Here is a 19,412-nt window from a genome sequence, read left to right as displayed (position 1 = left end):
ATCCTTTAAATACATACATGAGGATTTTGGAAAACGCATCCAAGGGCAAGGAACACAAATCTATTTCTAGAATTAGTGGCCTTTTCTGGTGAGAACAAAGCACAGTCTCCTGCATGATAAACTAAACCAAATTCACTGCCAGCAGTCGATTCTGTCGCGTAGTGACACTATGACATATATATGATATAGAAGTGGTCAAATGCAATCAGCCTGCCACCGGGAGGTGAACCAACCCCCGAGGAATGGCTCTTCATAAGAACTCTGAGTCTTTGCGGTGGGCAGCCCGAGTACTCATTAGGAGCTTCTGAGAGATCAGCTCTGGTAAGCAGCAGTAGCAGAAGTGCGTACTGTAAACCCGTGCATGCCTGCCCTTCCTCCCTGCCACCCTAGCCTTGCTAATGAGCTCCCTAGGCAGAGACAGGATGGCTGGGAAAAGAGACTGATTGAGGTCTACAGAGCAGATCACCTTGTCCATCTGATTCTTAAACCCTCTTCAATGTAGACTGCTCTTTTAAAAAAAATCGTTTTATTAGGGGCTCATGTAACTCTTATCACAATCCATACATACATCAATTGTGTAAAGCACATTTGTACATTCATTGCCCTCATCATTCTCAAAACATTTGCTCTCCACTTAAGCCCCTGCCATCACCTCCTCATTTATTACCCTCCCTCTCCGCTCCCCCTCCCTCATGAACCCTTGATAATTTATAAATTATTATTTTGTCATATCTTGCACTGTCTGATATCTCCCTGCACCCACTTTTCTGTTGTCCACCCCCCAGGGAGGAGCTTATATGTAGATCCTTGTAATCAGTTCCCCCTTTCCAGCCTACCCCTCCACCCTCTTAATATCGCCACTCTCACCACTGGTCCTGAAGGGATCATCTGCCCTGGATTCCCTGTGTTTCCAGTTCCTATCTGTACCAGTGTACATCTTCTGGTCTAGCCAGATTTGTAAGGTAGAATTGGGATCATGATAGTGGGGGGCGGGGAAGGAAGCATTTAGGAACTAGAGGAAAGTTGTATGTCTCATTGTTGCTACATCGCACGCTAGACTGCTCTTTGATAAGCAATCACATAGGACAAATACCTCATATTTTGTGCCCTGTCAGGAAGCTCTATCCATATACCTCCTTGTCACCAAGTTTCAAATTGAGTTTCTTTACAACTATTTAGTCAAACTACTAGTACACAATGTCTAGTACATAGGGTAGAGCCTTACTTCAGGTCATCTCTTGTTCCAGGAAAAATAACTCGTTTCACTCCTTTGAAAGTATTTACACAAACAATCATATTGGTGCAAATGAAGGGTTGAAGGAACAATGAGCTTGGCTGTAGCCCTGTGGCTATAAGATGTGAGCTAGCAGATCAGTGATAAGATGTGAACTATATGAGTGCCCAGCCATCCGAAGACCCCAAACAAATAGTCCTATCGATATGAACGAGGGAAGTTGGGGTATGGACCCAAAGCCCACCTGTAGACATTGGACACCCCCTCAGAAAAGGGTCACAAGGAAGGAATGAGCCAGGTTCTTGAATACTCCCTGCCCCCAACTATCATGACCCCAGCTCTACCCTACAAATCCAGTTAGACAGGAGCATGTGCATGGGTACAGATAAGAGCTCTCAACACAGGGAATGCAGGATAGATAAACCCTTCAGGAACAATAATGGGAGTAGAAATACCAAGAGGGGAATGGGAAGATGGGGGTCAAAGGGGGGGGGGAAGGGGCAACCAATTGCAATGATTGACATATTAACACCACCCCCAGGGGAGCAAACAATAGAAACGTGGGTGAAGGGAGGCAGTGGACGGTGTAAGATATGAAAACAATAATAATTTATCCAAGGTTCATGAGGGTGGGAGGGAGGGAGAGGGAGGGAAAAAAGAGGAGCTGATACCAAGGGCTCAAGTAGAAAGAAAATGTTTAAAAAATGATGATGGCAACATATGTACAAATGTGCTCGATACAATTGATGTATAGATTGTTGTAAGAACTGCAAGAGCTTCCAGTAAAATGATTTATTTAAAAAAAGTGTTTAAAAGCAAAAATGTCACTTTGAGAACTAATGTGTTCCTGGCCCAAGTTATAGTATGTCCAATCGTCTTACATATATCTGGGAGCTGGACAATGAAAAAGAAAGACTCACAATGAATGGACAAAATTGAATTATGGTGTTGGTGAACAAAATTGAGTACTTATACCATGGACTATAGGAAAAACAGATAAATCTGTTTTGGGACAAGCCAGAAGATACTCCCAATAAGCCAGATGGCAAGACTTTATCTCATTTGCTTTGGACATGGTAGCAGGAATGACCCATTCCTGGAAAAGGATATCATGCTGGATAAAATATACAGTGAACAAAAAGAGGAAGACCCACAGTGTGATTAAGTGTTGGGTTATTCGGCTGCAAACCACAGGGTCAGCAGTTCAAACCACCCACAGCTCCACTGGAGACAGATGAGACTCTGTATTCTTTTAAAGAGCTACAGTCTCAGAAACCCACAGAAGGCATTTCTACCCGGTCCTATAGGGTCGCTATGAGTCGGAATTGACTCAATGGCAGTGAATTTGGATTTTAGTTCTGAGACCCCTGTCTGTGTTACTGCCACCAAATGATTAGGTGGGAGTATGCATACAGGGCATGTGTAACGCTGATCCAGGGGATTGTGTCCACTCTCCTGGCCATAAAGACGAGTCATCTGGCCACTGAAGCAGGAGCAGAGAGAGAAATCCCAGGACCATTGGAAGCAAAGCACGTTCGAGATCTCTGTCTGAAGTAATAGAGGTTGAGCCTGATGTGCTGGAGGCCGAAGCAGCGTCTCACTTCATGGCCTGCAGAGGCAGAGCCGAGGGACCAAGTGGCTGAGCACTGGAGAGAGACTTGACTTCTGGCTGAGACTACGTGCTGCTGTGGGCCAATGATTGTATCCTTAATGTTTCCTGGTCCTGGCTGTGGTAACTTGTTCACTCCCTAATAAGCTCCCTTCATCATGAGTATTGTCTCGGAGTTCTTCGTGTCCACAGATGGTCAAATCCAGAATAGCTGGAGCGTGCTGTGGGGGAAGTGGTGGGTGTCAGAACAGGAAACATGAAGGTGAGAATGGAGGCATGCCTGACCCCCTGCTTTATGGCAACGAGGAAGCCAGCGAAGGTCAGATGCGGTCAGATATGCCGTCTACTGCAGTTACCATGAGCCAGAGCCAAATCGATGCTCCCCAGCAACAAACACACTCTCGTGCTGAGCTGTGTCATTCCAGTGCTGAGCTGTCCACGTTCAAGTGAGGCCAGTGTAAAGATGATGACAAAATCATCTGACGCCAGGCCTGCGGGATACAAAGAGGGTTCTCCCCAGGTTGCTCCTCATATTTATTGTGTGCCCGGCCTAGGACACTGCTTGTAACACATGGTAAATGAGTGTAGCGCACTTGGAAACAAGCTGCTGCCAAGTTTTCTCCCTGAAGGCATCAGCCATCCGGAGCAATCAGACCATTGTCTGTCCCACCTTAGGCTCACTTCCTCCTGATAAAGAGAGTGAATTGCTTTCCTGAAGGACACCAAGGAATAAGTCAAGCCAGCTCCAGGACGACCATCTTGAATCTAGGGTCCACCCATCTTGTCACATGTGTACACCTCTTCTTCCTAGTGCGTGTACACCCCTGGATCGTCCCCCTCCTATTGCTGCATTGTCTATGGTACACCCCCTTCCTGTCATGTATGTGGTTACCTGTAATCAGGGGGGCTTGCGCGTCCCTAACTATATATAAGCCTTAGTAGAAATGTATTCTCTCTCTCCTCCCGCTCTGTGCGTGGACCTGGCTGCTGAGATCATGGCCGTCCCAGAGGTTAGCATGCTGCCATGGCATGGATCTGACTCCCTAACTTTATCTTCGATCTTATCTCTTCTATTCTCTACGGCTTTACCATGACCTTTACATATTATCACCGTACATCTGCCTCGACGGACCTCCCACGATCGATCGCCAGAGGCTGGTTACTCTGACACAGGCCTGATGTTTTTTCTTCTTTCTTAGTCATATCAAAAGTAGGGCTATCAGGGGCAGCAGGGCCACTAACTTGCTCATGCAATTTATTCGAATCTTCCAGATTTGCTCAAACTGTGTTGCTTTGCATATCCAATTTTAGGGCTTGTGTGTGTATGTATGCATACATTATGAATGTATGTATATCTACATATGTATAAAAAGTGATCTCTATATATCAAGGCCATCAAGTACATTTTCACTAATAATGACCTTATGGGAGAGGTTAGAAATGGCCCTGTGGGTTCCTGAGACTGTTACTTTTTCCCCCAAATCATTTTATTGGGAGCTAATTCAGATATCATACCATTGCCTAGTTAAATCACATCAAAGAGCCTTGTACAATTGCTACCAAAATCAGTTTTAAAAGATTTTCTTTCCTTTTGAACTCCTAATATCAACTCCTGAGACTAACTTTTTGGGAGTAGAAAGCTCTGTCTTTCCTCACAGAATATGTATGTATATTAATAACAAGCTCATCAGGCCACATGTTTTTTTGGAAGCCCACGATCACATGCTGATTCTCTAAAAAGACCCAGTAGCAAGCCATAAGCTACTGCTCAGGAAAAGAACTGCCCTCTTAAAAGGGTAGCAGATTGTGTTCCCAAATTCTAGAAGTCTGCTAAAGGCTCCATAGACAAGACACACACACACACACACACACACACACACACACACACACAGTACTGTTGTTTCTGTTGGCTCACGTGGTCCAAGGGACAGGCCCAATCAGAACCTGTTTCAGAGTCTCCTTTGGTTCTGAAGAATACTTTGATGCCTGTCTGCAATCACTTGTCTGAACAGTGGCAAGTCAGCATTTGTATTTTTGTCTCCATTAATTCAGAATGGAAGCAAGGAAGAGAGGAATATTTATTGAGTGGGTCTCCAATTCTCTAATACATAGGATGTGGGGAGTCTGGCTACTTTGTTTAAATCTTTAAAGTAAGGCTGACTCCAGATGGCTGGAGCTTTCCCAGTGACATAGCTATTCCAAATATCAACACCGTCATTCAATCAGTTCCAACTCATAGAGAACCTACATCGGTCCCAATATTTATGGAAACAGGCAGCCTTATCTTTCTCTCAAGAAGAGACTGGTGAACCTGGACTGTGACTGGAGGCTAGCAGTCCAACACTGACCCAGCAGTGCCCCCAAGGCTCCATAGGAATGTGACTTAGGTCCTGAAGATAAAGGGGCAGACCAAACAAGAGTCTGTACAACACCTCTGATGCTGAAACAATTTGTTGCAGAGGGAAAAAATTATTGCATCAGCTATTTTGTTTTTCCACGACAGGCAGCATCCAGTTTGACTGATGGACCAATCACTTTGTTCCCACAGCTTGTGGCCAATAATCTTTATGCCCCAGCTAACAGGAGGGCTTTCAGAAAGACAGAGTTGTGTGAGCATTATGGTGTCCAATTTTTTGCTTCTTGTATTTATTTGGTATTCATTTAGTCCAAACTTAAAAAAAATGCTAATTTAAAAAACAAAGAGGACAGAGATTTCACTTGAAATGAGATCATTTATATTCTCGTCATCTTTGCCTCGGACAGAGACATTTAATATTTAAATGTTATTCCCTGAGAGATCTGGACTTTCGGCATTTTGTAGCTATGATGGGATTCACATTTCAGATTCTACCTTGTATGAAAATATCATTTCAAAGTGTGTGCCCCAGGAGAATAATAATAAGCTCAAGTCTTGGCATTTTTTAAAATGAACTTTTTTCAGAGGTCTCCTAAAATATAGCTTATTTTCTCTCCTTCCTACACACCAGAAGTTAAACAATGACGCCTTTCATTTTCTGTCAAATCCACTCCGGATCTCATATCATATTACCTAGTGTAAGTAAAATGAGTAATTGCAAAATGAAGTAAGATTATTGTGCCTGCATTTAATGCATTAATTGCAATCTCTTCTAATATGCTAACCTTGCCATTGTATTCTAATTTAAAATGTTATATTAATTGCTACTCATTATCATTTAGCTATTAAAATCATGCCTGATGTTTTCCTATGTTATTAGTGTAATCTTGAAAACACCTGCCCACAATCTAGCAAATACTAGGGACTATGGTGATTCATAGCCTCACATCCTATGAAATCACTCTGTATCCTTTAGCAACCTGAACAGATTGAGCTATTAAAATATTTTCGATTGAATGCTATATTCCTGTCATGGGTTGTTCCCCCTCACCCCAGCAAATGTATGTGATCAATACTAACTCTCCATGCCTGTGGTTATGATCCCATTTGGGAATGGGTTGCTTTTGCTATGTTAATGAGGCAGGATTAGGATAGAGTATATTTTGAGTCAATCTCGTTTGAGATATAACTGTGAGCAGAACAGAAATGGAGGAGAAGTTAAGCCACATGACGATGCCTAGGAGCACAAGTCCAAAAGAATCCAGGGCCTTCTTCCAGAGCCAACAGGGAGAAAGCCTGCCCCAGTACTCAGCGCACATGGACTCCTAAACGGCGAGAAACTGAATTTCTGTTTGCTAAAGCTATCCATCCACTTGTCGTGTTTCTGTTACAGCAGTACCAGGTAGCTAAGACCATTGTATTGGCTTGTTTCATAAGCTTGCATAAATTCTGCTACTCTGCATTCCATGGTTCACCTAGTGTGCAGAAATCAACCACATTGTGTCCACCACTGATAGTGGCCTGGCAAAACTCTATGCATGAGTGGAACTTTTGTAAAGGTATTTGTGAAATGATGAAGATCATAGTCCAGATTTTCTTCGAAAGTGATTTTTTAATTTGGGTTCTTCCAGAATGTTTCTGCAGCCTCTGCCGTAACATTAGTCAAGTGACTTCCTGAAAGAGAACTGACATTAGCAATTACACTCGTTAAGTCATAGCTTGACATATGTCAGAATGATCACCTAGGTAAATCTCTACCTTAAATGGAGCTATTTCTCCTATTTTGTAGTATTTCTAACACTGAGAAAGTGACTAACAGAAGTGTACAAAATCAGGGAAAGCATTGTTATGCTTCACATGAGAACTTTGTTTTCAACGTTTGTTATGGACTCTTTTATGAACTCTGACCTCTGCCTTGATCCCACCCTCATCCCCCCAAAAAAGGTGGAAGCAGGGGAAAACACTGGGGTGAGTGCAAGAGTTAAAGACGCCATAGGTAAATACTGTTATATACACAATCCTGCAATAATGGTGATCTAACAGTAGACATCTGAGTAGACACAGAGGCTGAATGAGAGTGGGAGAGAGAGTAGGGCATAACCACAAATGTATATAGGTTTGACAGACCAGATAATACAGATATGAATGCCAATCCTGGAGCCCTGAACTTTAGGAGAAAGGACAGGGAAGAGAATTGAATACTGATCAGCAGAAAAAGCTGAACAAGAGTAACCAGAGAGAATTCAGATGGATGAATTGTCAAATTGGCCAGAACCAGCAAGACCATAATCAATTCCGCTTGTTCACTGGTGAATGACGAGGAAGGTGGATCCTCCCCTATTTCTCACAGTCTCCTGGTAATCACAGGAGTGACCAGTTCCCAACTTCATTTCTTTATCTACTGGCTATCCGTTCCCTGCCCCGTCCCATCTCTGCCAGTGACGGGTGGATTGGTGCCTGGTGTACTAGCTACCCGTGTGTCTGGACGCACTTGAACTCTGTCTCATCAGAAGAGCAGAAGCAGAGTCAGACAGCTGGCCTGTTGCTGGCCACCCTTGCGGGCGAGGCTTCCAGACCATCTACCTTGCCCCTGACTGTCCCCTGGGTCAAAAAGAGTTCCTTTCTAGGAATTAGGTGAACAGGCACAAAGTCCTTCTGGAGCAGGTTCCTGACTGCTGATAACAGCCAGGCTGTCAAGGAATTAATTAATCTAAGATGGTCCCGCACCCCCTCAAATCCCCCCACACCAGTGAGGTCTGGCTAGCAAAGGGCACAGACCTATACTGGGCACCCTGGCACTTTCTGAGTTCTGCTCCTGCCCGAGTTTTCACCTTTCCTTGTTTGTTTTTTATTTCCCTTCTCTGTGTTTGATCCTTCCTCTGATTTCCCTTTTCTTTCTTTTCTCCTTCCCCCTTTCTTTATTTATTATTTTTTGCTTGGTTATTTTTCTTTTCTATCTTGCTTTTTAATTCGCACACCCTTGTAGTTTTGCTTATTGTATTTGTTTTCTTTCGCTGTTCATTTTTTCCTTCTCTCTCTTTTCCTTTTCTTGTTTTAAAATTTGGGTGTTAAATTACTTCTTGCTGTTGTTTATCTCCTCCCCCTCCACCTTGGACTTTAAAAAATTAGTTTATTTTTCGTTGTTGCTTATTTGTGTGTGTGGGTGTGTGTGTTTCTCTTAATTTTTTGCTTTGTTTTCACCTTGTCCCAGGTGACTAGAAATAGCAACCATGCCCACATGGCCCAACCACACCCACCTCTTCTAGAGTCAGACCAACCTATTTTCACACCCCAAAAACCAATCCAAGCTCACCTGTCCTACACGAACAGGGAACAGAGAACTGCTAGTATATGCTACATTCTCCATTGCAACCACAAGGGGTCAAGTGGTGAGTGGCTAAGGGTTCACCAGCATATAATCATCAAGTAAATACAAATACGCAATACCACCATGTCTCAAAAACAGCACAACATTTCAGTTCACATAAAGAAACAAGACAGAGTGAGAGTGACTCAAAAGAGTGACAAATGTAGGTCATAAAACCTTTCTCAGGCTTTGGAACCACCTGATGAAAATTCAGAATAATTATATTAAGATTCCTTTAACTAATTCAGATAAATATCTATAAAATCACAGAAAACAGAGACAAACTTTAATAGAATTCAGAAAACACTATGAAACAAATTGACAAAATGAGTGAAAATTAGAAACTATACAAAAGCAGTGTGGCAGTTACATAATCTACTGTCAACTTGAGAAAGGGGTGTTTAGCCTGTCAATCAGGTGGCAGCCTGATGACCTCATTTGTAGGTGCAATGGAGAGAAATAGCTCACTGGCGGCCAGACACACTCTCTCTCTGCTACACCTTCCTGTTGGTAAGTCACATGGAGCTACACTGTCGGAGCTAGAGGCCTGAAGCTGGAGGAACCACGTGGAGACCCACACCAGCACTGAGATGCTTCCACCACCACTGGACACACAAGACTTTCCATCCATTGGCCTGTGATCTTCGTGCATTCAGGATCATTGCATGTGTTGTGTGAGTCTGAAGAGGAATTTATGAACTAGTATCAGTCATATGGAATAATATAGGACTTATGGACTTGATCTGGACTGGACTGGGATGTTTCTTAATATACAATTGTTCTTTAATAGAAAATTCTCTCTTACACAATATGAGTGTCAATGAATTTGTTTCTCTAGTCAACTCAGACTAATTCAAACCGCAAATAGAAACCCAGAAGATTAATAATAAGATTTAAGAACTAGATAATGAATTGAAAGGCACAGAAGTAGAAGTGAACCAATGAAAAGCCAAATTAGTGGTCTTGGAACCAAATCTCTCAATATTAGACAAATTGGGTTGCTGGCGATGGGGGATAGGGATGAATCCAAAGAAAATCTAAGAATTATATGGGTCACCATTCAGAGGGATACTTTGCAGGTGATCAGAATTCCAGAAAAGGAAGAAAAAACAAAGAATACAGAGAAAGTTATTAAAGAATCATTGAAAGAAAGCATCTTTAACATAATGAAAGACAAGAAGATATACATTTAAGAAGCTGAACAAACCCCAAAGGAGAATCACCACAAAATATCATACCTATACACTCGAGTATAAGCCAACCAGAATATCAGCCGAGGTGTTGCAAAACTCAGCTTATACACAAGTATATATGGTAAAATTTCAAAAACCAAAGATAACCTTACAACCTGGAACACAGTAGGTGTTTAATAAATATATGCTGCATAAAAAAATGTAAAACTAGGAAGAGAAGAATCAGATAGGATATCTTCAAGCGTCAGAGCATTAAATACTTTGTGATCAGATACTATCCAAGAAAGCATCTAAGGAAAAGTGAGAAGTTACATCTAAAGGGGAACCAATAAGACAAAACTCTAATTTCTCATCAGAGACCATGTGGGCAAGAAAGCAATGGGAAGCCATCTAGATAGACTTCTGAAAGAAAAAAACTAACAAGCAATCATATACTCAGTGAAATTGTCCATCAGATAAGACATGAAATTAGGATATTTCCAGATAAAAATAAATAAAGAATTAAAAAACAAACAAACCAGATCAACTGGATAGGAAATACTAAGGGAATTTCTTTTGGACAGAGAATCAAGAGCTATGAACAATAATCTAAGATTAAAATATATGACAACACCCAGAAATCAACCCAGTATTCAAAGTAAAAATAAACATCTTCAAAATAAAAAAGAGGGCAATTAAAAAGATTTAGTAGACACTAAAACAGCAGCAATGAAGAAAATCCACAAACAAAATGAACTCAGCACAGAAAATTATGTGAAATTAAAAAACAAACAAAAAAACAATCCACCTCTCAAAAACAAAACCACCAAAACACCCCAGCACCACCGAAAAATCACACACAACAAAATGATAACAAAACGTTCATACCTATCAATAATTACACTGAATGGAAGACTAAGTGGGTGAATAAGCAAATATGGTGAAGAAACCTGATGGTGCCCGGCTATCAAAAGATATAGCATCTGGGGTCTTAAAGGCTTGAAGGTAAACAAGCGGTCATCTAGCTCAGAAGCAACAAAGCCCACATGAAAGAAGCACACCAGCCTGTGCAACCATGATGTGTCGAAGGAATCAGATATAGGGCATCATCAGAACGAAAAATCATATCATAGTGAATGAGGGGGAAGTGCAGAGTGGAGACCCAAAGCCCATTTGTAGGCCACTGGACATTCCCTTACAGAAGGGTCTCAGAGAGGAGACGAGTCAGTCAGGGTGCAATGTAGCAACAATGAAAAATACAACTTTCCTCGAATTCCTAAATGCATCCTCCTTCCCACTGTCATGATCCCAATTCTACCATACAAATCTGGCTAGACTAGAGGATGTGCACTGGTACAGATAGAAACTGGAGATGCAGGGAATCCAGGGTGGATGATCCCTTCAGGACCAGTGGTGAGAGTGGCGATACTGGGAGGGTGGAAGGAGGGTGGGTTGGAAAGGGGGAACCAATTATAAGGATCAACATGTGACCTTCTGCCTGGGGCACGGACAACAGGAAAGTTGGTGAAGGGAGACGTTGGACAGGGCAAGATATGACAAAATAATAATTTATAAATTATCAAGGATTCATTAGGGAGAGGAGAGTGGAGAGGGAGGGAAAAATGAGGAGTTGATGGCAGGGGCTTAGGTGTAGAGCAAATGTTTTGAGAATGATGAGGGCAATGAATGTACAAATGTGCTTTACACAATTGATGTATGTATGGATTGTGACAAGAGTTGTATGAGTCCCTAATAAAATGATTTAAAAAAATTGCACTGAATGTAAAAGAATTAATGCACCAATCAAGAGACAGAGACTAGCAAAAAAAATGGATAATTAAACAGGTCCTACCAGTGTCCTGTCTAAAAGAAATACATCATAGACAAAACGAAAAAACTAGGTTAAAAATTATAGGATGGAAGATATCTTGATAACAGCAATGAAACAAGAGCAGGAATGGCAATATTAAAATCTGATAAAATAGACTGGAAGGCAAAATTGAGCATAAGAGACAAAGACATTATTTAGTGAGTAAAGGTCATTTGCACAAGAGGACAAGCTGTCATACATATGTATGCACCCAATGAAAGAGGCTCAAAATACTTCAATTAAACTCTTAAAAAAACATTTTATTAGGGGCTCATACAACTCTTATCACAATCCATACATACACATACATCAATTGTATAAAGCACATCTGTATATTCTTTGCCCTAATCATTTTCAAAGCATTTGCTCTCCACTTAAGCCCTTTGCATCAGGTCCTCTTTTTTTCCCTCGCTCCCCCCTCCCTCATGAGCCCTTGATAATTTATAAATTATTATTTTGTCATATCTTGCCCTATCCGGCGTCTCCCTTCACCCCCTTCTCTGTTGTCCGTCCCCCAGGGAGGAGGTCACATGTAGATCCTTGTAATCGGTTCCCCCTTTTCAAACCACTCACCCTCTAATCTCCCAGTATCACCCCTTACAATTAAACTCTTAAAGAGTAACTGATCTTCACTTCTGCCCTACTGTTACAGCCTGGTTGATTCTTTCAAAACATAAGTTTGATAATGTCATTCTCCTGTTTTCTTGTCTACCTCTTCCACTAAGTGTAGACTCTACCTAACTTAGCACTTCTACCTGGCACATGTTGTTGCAGCTGACTCATAGCAACTCTCTGTACAAAGGATAGAAACACTGCCTGGTCCTGTGCCATCCTCATAATCGATTGTGTCTGTTATCATCCATAGGGTTTTCATTATTGGATTTTTTTAGGTTACCAGGCCTTTCTGGAAGGCCTGTGCTGAAATCTATTCCAACGTCATAGAACGATGTAAGTCTCCACTGGCAGATGAGTAGTGGCTATGCCTGGGGCACATTGACCAGGAATTGAGCTTGGCTTTCCTACATGGAAGACAAGAATTCTACCACTGAGCCAACATTGTCTCACAACCTGGAACATAGTAGGTGTTTAATAAATATTTGCTGCATAAAAAATGTGGTAAAATTAGGAAAATAAGAATCAGGCAGGATGTCTTCATGCTCAGAGCATTAAATATTTTGTGATCAGATACTCTTTAAGAAAAAGGAGGTGATTATTATTATTATATTTGCATAAAGAGGTGTAAGTTTCATCATTGTCCATCTTGCTAAGGAGGATTCTTCATTTGCCTTGTTTTTCTCTCCTGGGGAATAAGAATCCTTGTGATCAGTAGAGGAAAAGAGATTTTGAAAATACAAGAGCGTGATAGCCAGAGGGGAAGAGAAAGAAAGCAAGCTGCAGGGTCAGAGTGCTCAGTGAGCTTTGTTGTTGATGCCATCAATCAGTTCCAATCCATAGTGACCTTGTTGTGCACAACAGAATAAAATACTTCCTGGTCCTGGGCCGTCCTCCCCTTTGTTCCTCTGCTTGAGTCCATTGTTGCATCCCACTGTGTCAGTCCATCTCACTGAGGGACTTCCTCTTTTACTGCCTCACTATTTTATTAAGCATGATGTCCTTCTCCAGGGACCGGTCTTTCCTGATGACATGTTCAAAGTCCATGAGCTGAAGTCTTGCCATCCTTCTCTTTAAGACAGGTTTGCTGGTTCTTTTGGCAGTCCATGGTACTTTCAAGTTTCCTCACCGGCACCGCAATGAAAAGGCATCAGCTCTTCTTCAGTCTTCCTTATTCAACTTTCATATGAGTGAATTTTGGGGAGAAATATTTTGAGAATGCACACTTGAGACTATGCCTTTTAGACAAATCCTTCAGGATAGGTTCCCCAAAGTGAAATTTTATGGTCAAGGCTCTTGATAGCAAATTGCTTTGGAAACGAGATATATAATTTTTATCTATCCCTTCCTGCTCCCAGCAATATAAGAAAGCCTCTTATATTGTCAACTTGATTCCAACTCAAACTGCTTCTCAAGGTTCCCAAGGCTGCAAATTGTCACAGAGCAGACTGCAGCATCTTGCTCCTGAGGAGAAGCTGGTGTGTGTGTGTGTGTGTGTGTGTGTGTGTGAGTCACATTGTGACTTATCAGTTAGTAGCTGAGATTTTAACCACTGGACTGCTAGGGCTCCTGGCAACGTAAGACAATACACACCGATTGTTGGCACTCTTTACATCTTCCAGCTGGGGAAATGACTTTTTGGAGGCAAGTGGTTACACAAGTTCATAAGTGCCCTTGCTATAAATGCACCACTCCAAAGGCATGCTGCTTCTTACACAGCACCACGACTGTGCTGAGAAACAAACGACAAGGTTGGCCTTTCCCGGGGAATCGATCTGGGAACTGGAAGAGTTCCCAGTTGGAACTCCGGGGCCAGGTTTGAGGGAGTCAACACGGACCAGCAACACCCTTCTATCTCAGGCTCAAGAGCACCAGACACTTCCCTGATCACACTTTCCCCATCTGCTTTTAGCTGAGTTTCACATTCTCAAGTTTAACCTTGTCAGACTTGCTGATCAACAAGGTTACAATGAGTATTCATAGAAATTGGTACAGAAGTTAATGTCCAGATCCACATGAAACGCAGGCAGAAATGAAGACAGTGATACTTACCAACCTTGACACAAGGGACAAAAGCCTAAACTCTACAAGGAAACAGCGCAGTCAACGTGGCGCTGCATATTGCAGACAATACGCAGACTTAAAAACCACAGCGTCTAAGCATTATGGAAATGACAATGACACCTTCAGGAGAGCTGCCGTCACTGAGCAAGTGCTTGGGAATATCTACTGCATTGTAGCATCATTAAGAAATTTCTAAGTCTTTAATTTGAATTCATTTCTTCTGTAAGCGTATAGTGCTTAAATTCTCAAATCTTACTGCCTCATTTTTTTTACATAGATTCTCCTTGAAGGATGAAAAGGGAGAAGAGGTCCAGTTTTCACAGCTACTTACTGATCTCTTCTATACTTCCGGAACACCATCATTGGGACGCACTCATCCGGCCCAGAGAAAGCTCTAAGATATGAGAACAAAAGGTACAGTAACAAGGTTGGAAAACAAAAACAAAACTTATCAATATACAAGATGGAAAAAAAAACCCAATCCCCAAACAACCAACTCTTCATGATGAATATTTAAAATCTCACTAGAAAATTTCCAGTTTTCTTACTTTGATTGGCTTTGGGGACATGTGTTGTCGATAACATGTGAGGGGGGCTCTCGGGAAGCTGCTCTTATGTGCTTCACTGATGAGCGTGGGCATCCATAATTGGTGCATCCGACCCCCGGGTATTTCAGGGTAGTGACAACCCAGGGCCAGATGAGTTCTTCTCCGCGCTTCCCCGGGATCACCTCTAATTAAAATTGTGCTTTGATGGAGTTTCCGGATGGGGCACATGGTTCCTACTCTCAGCTGCTTATGGAGAGGCTGGATGGTCAAGGTCACTTGGAGCTGCTTGGAAAAGATCTCGTGGTCTACTTCTGAAAAACTAGCCTCTGAAAACTCCCCGAGTGACCACGAGCTAGATTCACCCCGTCAGCAATTAGGCAGTGCCTTTTATCCGATTCTTTGTCTGGAAACAGGAGGCTGTTACAACCACGATGGGAACAGATTCAGAAAAAAAATGCCACCTGTCTATTCATATGAAAGTAAAGTTCTTCTTCTTAGAACATGCGTTTATAGCTCTCATTTAAAGTTTACCCCCATCCTGTGAGGTGGATATTACCGAGGACAGTAAGGTTGGAGGCGTTCGGGGACCGCTCATGGCGTCAGGAGCAAGGAGGAGAGGCCCTAGCGCTTCTGAAGCGAAAGTCTTTGCTTTTTTTAAATCTTACTTCAGGTTGCCTGGGTTTAGGACGTGCCTTATGAAGGGCTTAAATATGCAGAACTCTTGTCCTTTTTTCAGTCTTCATTATACTTCATCTAAAGGGTGAAGGGTCTTGTCGGTCAATTACTAGGATATGTTTCTATTTGAAAATAAAAAAACAAAACAAAACAAAAAATCCCCCAAGGGTCTGAAAGTAAGAACATGAATTTTGACTTCTGATTATTAGGATGTGAAAACAACTCCTAGTCTAGTCAGAAACCAAAAGGGAAAAAAGAAAGCAATGTATCAGATAGTCCATGTTTGCCGATACATATATTTTTCTTAAAAAAAAAAAACCATATCTATATGCCGTATATTTTTCTAAATATTAGAAAAAGAAATATTTGACCACTGCAGTGATTTAATCGAGTAGTTCTGCCTCTCTTTCCCCCACTTCTTATAATAAGAAGCTTGGAGATGGGAAGTTCTGGGCTAGGAAACCATCTTCACAGTATAGCTGTGTCCTAGCTCCTTCTAACCCCCTGTTGTATCATCATTAGTATGGGACGTTTGGTTTCAGGCTTGTGACCTAATAGCTGTAAGTTGGAGTTTTATCAGTGGTACCATATTCTTACTTGAGACTGGGAGCAGGGCCCAGTCCTCCTGTCTTCGGGTCTGTTTCTTTGTTTGCGAAGGGATGGCCTCTCTGAAGGTTTCCTTTTGCATCTCCTGGCCAACTTACGGTCTTAGGGCCTTCTTAGCTTTAACGAATCTCAGAAGATTAATATTTTCAGTCGGACTCACTCCACACTGTACAAAATGAGATTCATGTTAGAAAGAAACAAGGGCGTGGGTATTTGGCGAAGTTATATATACACAGGGTGCCCCTGGGAGGTGCAAATGGCTAATGTGTTCAGTTGCTAATTAAAAAAAAAGTTGGAGGCTTGAGTCTACTAGGAGACACCTTCAGGAAAAGCCTGACCGTCTGCCCTCCCCAAACCAGCCACTGAAAACCCTCTGCAGCGCAGCGGTATTCTGACACCCCTGGCGTCGTCATGAGTTGGCACTGACGGAGGGTCACTGGTGTGAGTGAGGTGTCTGAGCATGTGTGCTTTGGCTGAGAGGTTGGGAGTGAGAATGTGGATGGATGGCAAGGGTAGGAAACGGCCTAAAATAAAACACTCATCTTCAATTTGGTGCGTTTTCATGAATGAGGACCTCGTCAGGTCAGCTGAGGCAGGGTGACTGATACCAAGCATTTGAGAACAAGGAGAGCTAAGTGTCTGGAATGGAAGGGACTGCCGTAGAGCACACTTAGGAAATAGCCAGAGAAGATCAGGACGGAGAGAAATTGCCAGAACCTAAAGGCTATGCTTCTAAGGCCAAGTCAAATGACCTAGGTGATTTTAAGAGGTCTAGACTCCACCTTCTCAGAGACAGGGCCTTGCCTGTCTTAAAGTGGCCGTGCCGGCTGCCCGCTGGCACTACAACTCAGAGTTCTTAGGAAAACAGCCTGGGTTTCAGCAGAATTGCTTCGCTTGCTGCTCCCCCCCCCCCCCGTTTTGGCAGTAATAAATGTGAATTACAATACAGTTTGGGTACAGAATTTGGAGCGAGATGACCACACTTCTGTAATGCCTCATCTTTTGGAAGATTAGCAGCACTTCCATTGCCTGCAGAACGGACATCACGGAGTTGTTTGTCCAGCTGTGAATTTCCGGCACGTTCTCCCTCTGCTCTCGTGACGGACACTATGTCTTTGCAGCCTCGCTAGCCAGTCACTGGGCAGCCCAACTGTGACCAGACAATGGAAAGGCTGCTTGCATTCCTAGTCAGTGAATCTGCTCTCCTTACGCCTATCTCAGTATGCCAGTATGCTAGCATTCATGACTGCAGGAGCAGCTTGGCCTTAAAGGGAAGCTGGGATGATGGGACTACAGCCTGCTGACTGGCTGACTGGGGTCTTGCCCTGTAGAGGGACTTGAGGGAGCACCAAGGCGCAGGTGGGATTCAAAGATGATGGCACACTGAAGAAGTCAGGAAGGGCGACTTAGGCATAGCAGCCAAAGTTGAATCACAGAGTTCTGTTGTTAGAGATGTTGATTCAAAGGAATAAGCAGAGAAGAATATCCGACATGAGGACGTATCAGTCTAAGTTAACTGGGGGCTGAGTCCTGAGGATGGGTACAAGACTCTAAGAGGATCTAAGACAGAGCCTGATGGAATGAGTGTCAGTGTGAGTGGTGGTAGAGCAGGGAGTGGGTGGGTGTTGAAAATACGAAGCCCTGACTCTCTTACAATAATGATCTTGTGCCGGGAGCATGGGTCTGTGGTTGCCGGTCACTGTGTCAACTGAAGACAGAGACCAGGTTTATTCGGAAGCACGAGACAAAGGGAAACAGTAGGGTTTGCTACTTCCTAACTGCCTCAAAAAACCCAGCGAAAATCAAACGACTGATCTACTCAAAACTATGTGATTAACAGGTATCAGCACTCGGGCTTGGAGCTAGTTTGGGGTGAGATGGCCAAGCGCACCAAGATCGGGATGGTGGGTCAATAGGGGACCCATTGTGGTGGCTCCCTCCGGAAAGTGGTGAAGAAAAAGGAAATAAGTCAACACGCCAAGTACACTTGCTCCTTCTGCGGCAAAACCAACATGGAGAGATGGGCTGTGGGGAGCTGGCACGGTGGTTCCTGCATGAGGACAATAACTGGCGGTCCCCTGACCTACACCACCACCTCTGCCGTCAGAGTCAGAAGATGGAAGGAATCGAAAGACCAGAAGAAACGCAACTATTTGAAATAGCTCTGTCCTGTAATGAATGGGTTAATTTATGGTTGGAAAAAACAAAGAGCAGGTTTTACAATGATCAGGGGACACAATGGATACTCACAGGATACTCCAAAACACTGGCACAGAACAGGCAGGGTTCTCAATGGTCATAGGAAGTGATCTATACCTACATTTTCCCAGGGGTCATCAGATCATCATCCCCTGCAGCCTCCCCCCCACCATGCGTCCGTTGTTTGGAGGGGAGGGAGGATGCTTCTGTGCCTGGGCACTGATCTTAACGGCCTTGCTTCCCGTCTTCCAGAGTGAGAGCATCCTTACTGATTGAACTTACCAATGATTTTTCCTGCAAGGGGGGAGTCTGCTACAATTTGGCATGCCAACACACTAATGCTAACATTATGTTATGTTTCTGATAGTTGACTAACCACAGGCCGACTCTTTCGTCCCTCTATCAGTCTGATGCTGAAAAGGTGGGGCCTGGATATGGTCCTCACAGGCTGTGTGCTTGGAATTGCACTATGGGTTTCCTTGGAAGCTTTGACATGATCAGGAATCTCCTTTCCAGCTCCCTTGACTCAAGCGGTGACCCCTTTCCACTGATTGAAATGGAGACATCCCTACGTGGTAGCTCCTAGAAGAGGTGGCACCAGTCCAAATGAGATCCTGTAGTTTTTGGAATGCTCCTGAGGAAATCACTATGTAAATTAAATGTATTGTTATTCATGATATGTGCGCTTGAGCTGAAACTAGCTCCTACCCAGCCATGCAAACCATAAAATTAAACTTCCCATACTGTGCACAGCAATTCTCTTCTTAACAGCAGAAACCACAAACCAATTTTGCCCTACAGGAATGTGCTCCCACCCAAAATTTTGAATGCACGTTGAAGACCGGGCCAGTTTAACTGGGAAGCTACATCCAAGAAGAATGGCCCCATCAAGCAAAGCTCTATCTCACATACAGGACCACGCACACTTTATCTGCTTCCCGGGAACTGACGATGAAGACTGTTAATACAAATAATCTAAAAGCTTTCATTTCACATGGCCATTTAAATTATGAAATAAGTTCCAATAATAGGATTACAAACGGGTTATATTTACAAACCGACATCTATTCCTATATAGAGCATTATCTCATGCTCTCACA

This window comes from Tenrec ecaudatus, chromosome 6 (genome assembly GCF_050624435.1).
Source record: "Tenrec ecaudatus isolate mTenEca1 chromosome 6, mTenEca1.hap1, whole genome shotgun sequence".
NCBI classification, from domain to species: domain Eukaryota; kingdom Metazoa; phylum Chordata; class Mammalia; order Afrosoricida; family Tenrecidae; genus Tenrec; species Tenrec ecaudatus.
This window is presented reverse-complemented; position numbering follows the sequence as displayed.